The 7,117-nt window shown below is 35.9% G+C and overlaps 1 pseudogene; it reads right to left on the bottom strand.

Annotated features, from left to right (window-relative positions):
• Positions 1-736: 736 nt before the first annotated feature.
• Positions 737-3,888, bottom strand: LOC123610319 (annotated as a pseudogene).
• Positions 3,889-7,117: the final 3,229 nt, after the last annotated feature.

Below are 7,117 nucleotides of genomic sequence, written 5' to 3'. Positions count from 1 at the left end.
GGAACCACAATGGAAAATAGTATGGAGATTCCTCAAAATATTAAAAATAGAACTAACATGATCCAGCAATTCCACTTTTAGGTATTTATCTGAAAGAAATGAAAACACTAATTTGAAAAGATATGTGCACCTCCATATTCATTGCAGCATTGTTTACAATAGCCAAGACATAGAAGTAACCTAAATGTCCATTGATGGATGAATGGATGAACAAGGTGTGGTATATATACACAATGAAATATTGTTCAGTTCTAAAAAAGAATGAAATCTTGTCATTTGAGACAACATGAATGGATCTTGAAGGTATTATGCTAAATGAAACAGGTCAGACAGAGAAAAATGGATACCTGTATGATCTCAATTATATGTGGAATCTAAAAAAACCCCAAAAAACAGAGCTTGTAGATACAAAGAATAGATTAGTGGTTGCCAGAGGTGGGGGATGGGGGTTGGGTGAAATGGATGAAGGTAGTCAAAAGGTACAAACTTCCAGTTATAAGATAAATAAATCGTGGCGGTATAATGTTCAGCATGGTGACTATATTTAATAACTGTATTGTATATTTGAAAGTTGCTAAGAGAGTAGATATTAAATGTTCTTATCACCAGAAAACAATTTATAATTATGTGTGGTAACAGATGATAATTAGACTTATTGTGGTGACAATTTCACAATATATACAAATATCAAATCATTATGTTGTACATCTGAAACTAATAGAATGTCATATGTCAATCACACCTGAAAAAGAAAAAAGGAGATGAATAGCTCAAAGTATACTGAAGAAGTTTTTTAGCAGGAGTGGTGACTATAGAGGTTCTTAGTTTCTTGTGCTCATTTTCTTTCTAGAAGTAAGGAGAATGTATAAGCTGCTAATTTTGTATGCTCTGCATGAACTCTTGGAAAAGTTTCACATGTGCATTGAATTTAGTTCAGTTTTTTTTTTTAACTACGAAAGATCCCAAAGAGAGAGGAGAAATTAACCAGAAGGGTTTATTTCAAGAGCAACTTTAATTAATTAAAATATCATTAGCTATGGTTCAGAATATTAGGTTAATTATTTCTTTAATATAGCCATTTGTCATTTATAGACACCAATCCATTTACCTGAGTAATCAAGCCTATTTTCCCTTCAACAACACTTAGATTTTGAGGCAAGCAATGATTTTTCTCTGGCTTGTGTTTGTAAAATAACTTCTTGCAATCTGCTTTATGTGCATTTCACATATGAAAAGAAGTAAAAATATATTACAGAGACCTTATTGTTATGTATTAACTATGTGTAACTAATTTCCTATCCATGAAAATATTTTTCTATTTTCCCTTTTAGTTGTCATTTAGGTTCTCAACTTGTAATACACTCTGAATTACTTTCCTACTTGCTATAAAATTTTATGAAACTAATCATTACATATTAGGGAAACATTATTCTGGATCCAGATCTCCAAAGGATTTTTAAAAAAAGCAATTTATAATCAAAATTTAAAAAAAAGTTTGTGCATTAAAAAAAGTTTATTATTTATTTGGAGAGAGAGCATGAGCAGGAGCGGGACAGAGAGAGAGGGTGAGAGAGAATCCCAAGCAGGCTCCACACTGTCAGTACAGAGCCCGATGTGGGGCTCAAACACACAAACCGTGAGACCATGACCTGAGCTGAAACCAAGAGTCAGATGCTTAACCAACTGAGCCACTCAGACGCCTATAAAACTTTTGTACTTTTAAGGACACTATCAAGAAAGTAAAAAAACAATCCAAAGAATGGTATAAAATATTTTCAAATCATGTAAGGGATAAAATATTTGCAGATCTGATAAGGGACTTGTATCTAGAATATATAAATTACTCTTACACTCAATAACAAAAAAGACAACCCAATTAAAAATGGGTAAAGGATTCAAATAGATATTTCTTCAAAGAAATATAAGCATATACAAATGACCAATACATACATGAAAAGATGCTCAACATTATTAGTCATTAGGGAAATGCAAATCAAAACTATAATGAAATATCACTTCACACCCTCTAGGATGGATGGTTATAATAAAAAAAGAGATAATAAGTGTTAGTGAGGATTTGGAGAAATTGGAACCTTCATATATTGCTGGTAGGATTGTAAAATGGTGCAGCCACTTGGGAAATCAGATTTGCAATTCCTCAAGTGGTTAAACATAGAGTTACTGTATGAGCTAACAATTCCACTGCCAAGTATATACTCAAGAGAATTGAAAACATGTGTCCACACAAAATTTATACACAAGTGTCCATAACACTATTGTTCATAATAGCCAAAAAGCAGAGACAACCCAAATACCTGTTGACTGATGAATGGATAAATAAAATGTAATATATCTGTACAAGGGAATATTATTGTGTTGTGCTATTGGCTGAAAGTTTGTCTCCCATCCAAATTCATATGCTGAAGCTCTTACTCCCAATGTGATGATATGAAGAGGGAGGGCCTTTGAAAGGAGGTAATTTGGTTTAGATTAGGTCATGAAGGTCGTGAGCCCCCATGTTGGAATTAATGCCCTTCTAAGAAAAAGAAGAGACACTGGAGCATCTCTTCTTCACCATGTCAGGATATAGTGAAAAGGAGCAATAGTGACAATGGTAGCAATTCATAATTGCTGAAATCCCTTGTCCTAACTACTGAAATCCCTATAAATTAGTAGTGGCAAATGTTATGGGGCTATTTTAAAGTGTTTTCTTAAATTTATTTGATTATGGAAATAAAAACAGAGCATAAAAATTTACCATTTTGACTATTTTTAAGTGTACAATTCAGTGGCGTTAAATACATTCACCTTGTTATAAACAAGGCTACTTTTTGAAATGTATCTTACTTGGTCACCTTTTTCCTTCAAAATAGAAAAGTGACACTCAACATCCTCGCACACGCAGTTCAGTGACATCAATGTTCCTGTAGAGAGAACCCCGACACCAATACGGTAATTCTGAATTACTTCATCTACTACTTCTTAGGTAGGTTGTATGAAGTCTAGATTAGCAAATTCTGGATGAAAAAGATTTCAGGTCCCAAGGATCTGTCATAACGAATGTCAATGGGAAATTCTTTCTTCAAGATTGCCTTGATTCCAGTATACTGTTTAATCCGCTTGGCTCTTCTGGGTCATACTTGCTAAATTCTTTTACTAAATCAGGGCAGACCTAACTATAGCACTTCTTTACTTCCATAACTGTTTCCAGGGATTGCTCTAGAGGAATTCGTGCTTCTCAGCCTCTCAGCAGGTGCTGAATGAAATATGTTATAGCTCATCCTGAGATTGGAATGTGCTTACCACAGCTGTTGATCACATGTCCTTCAGCCACAGGAAGGACAGCAGTGATGCCAGCTTCACTATCTGGTATCACACCAGTCATACCATATCAATGTTCTTACCTTTTTTTAAAGTTTATTTATTTATTTATTTAGAGAGAGAGAGAGAGGGAGAGAGAGCGCAAGTGTATGAGCAGGGGAGAGACAGAGAGCAAAGGAAAGAGAATCCCAAGCAGGCTCTGTGCTGTCAGTATGGAACCCAATGCAGGGCTCAAACCCACAAACTGAGATCATGACCTGAGCCAAAGTAAAGAGTTGGATGCTTAACCAACTGAGCCACCCAGGCACCCCAATTTTCTTACTTGTGTTGATGCTCAGGATGTTGTCAATGCAAGAACAGCTGCATGGTTATGTACAAGTCTGGAGTTTTGAAGGGCTCAAATGTTATTTTGGCAGTGTATTCTGTTCTCTGGAGCATTTAGTGGAGGTTTAAACAGAGAAAAGTTAATGACCTTCAAATCCTGCTGTGTTAAAAAACCACTTGCTTCATAGACCTTTCCATCCAGCGATGGTCTTCAGCAATACCGTGGTGGGTTGGCCACTTCATGGTACAAGTTGCTTTTTCTATGACTTAATGCCAAATAAAGAAATCTAGGCTCACAGTGCCTTTTCCCAGGAAGTTAAGATGGCCATAGATGCCCATGTCCCAGTCAGATCCAGGCTGGTCCACAACCAGAGTATTCTGTATAATTGTTTTGAATGGAAGTTATAAGGGAAGCAGGATAGCACTTTGATTTCCAGGTTATTGTTTGCATCATTACTTGTTCTTTTAAAATAAATTTTTTGTTTTTTCAAATTTTTATTTAAATTCTAGTTAACATATAGTGTAATATTGTTTTCAGGAGTAGAATTTAGTAATTCATTACTTACATATAACACACAAGTGCCCTCCTTTTTACCTGTCACTCATTTTATCCATCCCCCTGCCTACTTCCCTTCCAGAAACCCCAGATTGTTCTCTATGGTTAATAATCTCTTGTGGTTTGCCTCCTTCTTTCTTTTTTTCCTTCCTTCTTCTATGTTCATCTGTTTTGGTTCTTAAATTCTACCTATGAGTGAGATCATATGATATTTTTCATATGATAATATGATAATATTTCACATGATAGTATGATATCATATGATATTTTTCTTTCTCTGCCTGACTTAATGAAAAGGGCCCAAGTGTCCATTGACTGATAAATGGATAAAGAAGATATGGTATATATATATATATATATATATATATATATATATATATATATATATATATATAAAATGGAATATTACTCAGCTATCAAAAAGAATGATATATTGCCATTTGCAACAACGTGGATGGAGCAAGAGTATATTATGCTAAATGAAATAAGGCAGTTACTACTTGTTTTAAAATACCTTAAAATACCTTAAAGTCAAGCCTGGCCTAGACAAAGGTGTTACCCTATATTTTGACAGGAGTCTAATACAGGTAGATTAGAAATAAATTTGGAAAGAACCAAATAGAGGCTGCACTGAGGCTAAGATCACTTAGGAGAATAAAAGGGATGGAGATGAATGAAACAATGAACAATGCAACCCAAGTGTGGTCAGAAATGCAATGTGAAGGTTGAATATACTATGGAAGGTAATGTGTCTGGAGGAAGACTGGGAAAGACACATGTGAGGGCAAGTGGCATAGTGCAGAGCTCACTGCAACAACTGTATTTTAATGAATTAGCTCTCTGGGCAATGCTCCTAAACACAGGTGCACATCTGAATGACCCACATGGTTAAAATAAATAGTTGTCTGAGTTTCACTTGACTCCTATTAAAATGAACTTTCCAAGGGTGGCATTTGTATTTTCAAAAAGCTTTACAGGAGATAGGTTGAGGAAGGGCTATTTTAGCAGGAGGAATCATTCTGCAGCGTTTCAGAAACTAATTTCTGCCTCTGAATAGCAAAGAGGTGGCCTGAGGAGTTAATAGTCTCATTCTAACAAAGGGTAGGAATTGTTGTTTTCCGCTCAGCAATCAAGACAGATTGGGAACTTTGAGAAAGAAGTTCTGTGCTGCTAGGGTTGTTTAAGAACATGCAGGTCAGAGAAGCCATGTGATGAAAGGGGGTAAGAGAGGAAGGCTTTGAGGACACTGAGCAGACCAGAAGCAGCAGGTGGGTTTCTGCCACTGGCCTGTTGCTGGAGGCAGTTTCTCAGCGGAGGAGGGTAGCTCTCCAGAGCTGGGTTATGGGGATTGGTGCACAGACCATGTAGTCTGCTACAGAATAAGAGTGAGTGGAAAAAGCCAAAACAGGCACAGAAATTGGTTCGAGTCTGACTCTGGGGCTAAAGAGGAAACTTTTGTTGTCTTGACTTGATCCCTAGGAAAGAAGGATTGGTGACCAAAGTGAGGATCACAATAGGGTACTATGTGTTTGTACTGAGTTGTGGGTGCATACACTGCTTTATAAATTTGGATATCAATGTACTCATAGTTTTAATTGTAATTACATTAAGATAGAGTGCACTAAAATCTCCATGAAGTCAGAGACTTTGTCCATTTTGTTCTCTGCTCTATTCTCAGTATCTAGAAAAGTGCCTAGTACACAGTAGATGCTTTTAGATGCTCAATAAATGTGGAATGAACCCATCATTTCAAAGATGAAATTAAGACTAGCAGGAATGTCTGAACCCATATGGTTTCTCTCTTGTCCCCTTAAAAGGGCAAATATAAAATTGATATTGAAGTTTGGTCTTAAGTTAGTTGTTTATTGGTAGGAGTTAGCTTCTTAATCCTTCTTCTTCAGTTAAAGTCAATTGTTATATCCTTTATTCATACTAAGTATGATGTCAAGTACTTTGATATTACTTTTCTAAATTGAAGACATGATAGCTTAGTATGGTGTTTGAATAATCATTTGTATAATGGGGAGAGGCTTCTTTTTCAACAATAGATTGTTTTGCTTTGAAATCCTTATATTCAAAATTTTGACATATCATGTGAAAAGTGATTTGGCATACATTAGAACTCTAGAGAGAGAATGAAAGTCTTAGTAGAAAAAAGAGGCTATCTATGGGCACACACAGGATAGAATCTATGTTTCTCCGTTTCTCCCTTCCCCTTTTGTTTTTTGAAGAAGTGGCAAAGAATGATTCATTTTTCACCCTGGCTCTGAAGGATATGTTGTACGTGTTGGCCTTTCCTCCTCTTGCTCATGAAGAAGTCATTCTAACAGTAACTATGATCTTATAGCATCCTTGGTGTTTGATTTGATTCTGGGGAGAATAAAGTAGGTGCCACTCAACAGTGGCAGGCTTTGGCAAAAGCATCCATTGTCAATTCCAACCTTGGGGGTTTGCTTTGTGTTTGGAACCTACATCAAACACACTGTTGCAGTCAAGCAGAATGCCGTAGTTGGTTTCATGGAAATGTCTTCTTGCACTTCTCTGACACATATAAATGAGGTGAAAATAATATTTTGCATTCTTCAGAGCCTGAAATGTAAAGATTATAAAGGATGGGTGTGAGCATAACATAGAAGCTCTTGAAAACACATTCTGTAGCTGAAACCCAATCATTTTCTTCCTGTGAATGAATTATCTAGCATTATGAGTTTCTGAAAAGCCTATACAACCAGCCTTACATCTTCTTCTGTTGTTTTTAGTTTAAAGTTGTTGTGACATTTACTCCCTATTTTCCTTTCAAATGGGAAAATTGGCGAAAACACTTTGTAAGCTATGATGTGTCATTCATGTTTAAACTACCATGATTTCCAAGGGTTTGAAAATTGCATTTGGCACTGTTTACAAAAAGGATTGTTT

Source organism: Leopardus geoffroyi, chromosome C2, assembly GCF_018350155.1.
Source record: "Leopardus geoffroyi isolate Oge1 chromosome C2, O.geoffroyi_Oge1_pat1.0, whole genome shotgun sequence".
In the NCBI taxonomy this organism is placed as follows: domain Eukaryota; kingdom Metazoa; phylum Chordata; class Mammalia; order Carnivora; family Felidae; genus Leopardus; species Leopardus geoffroyi.
This window is presented reverse-complemented; position numbering and strand designations above follow the sequence as displayed.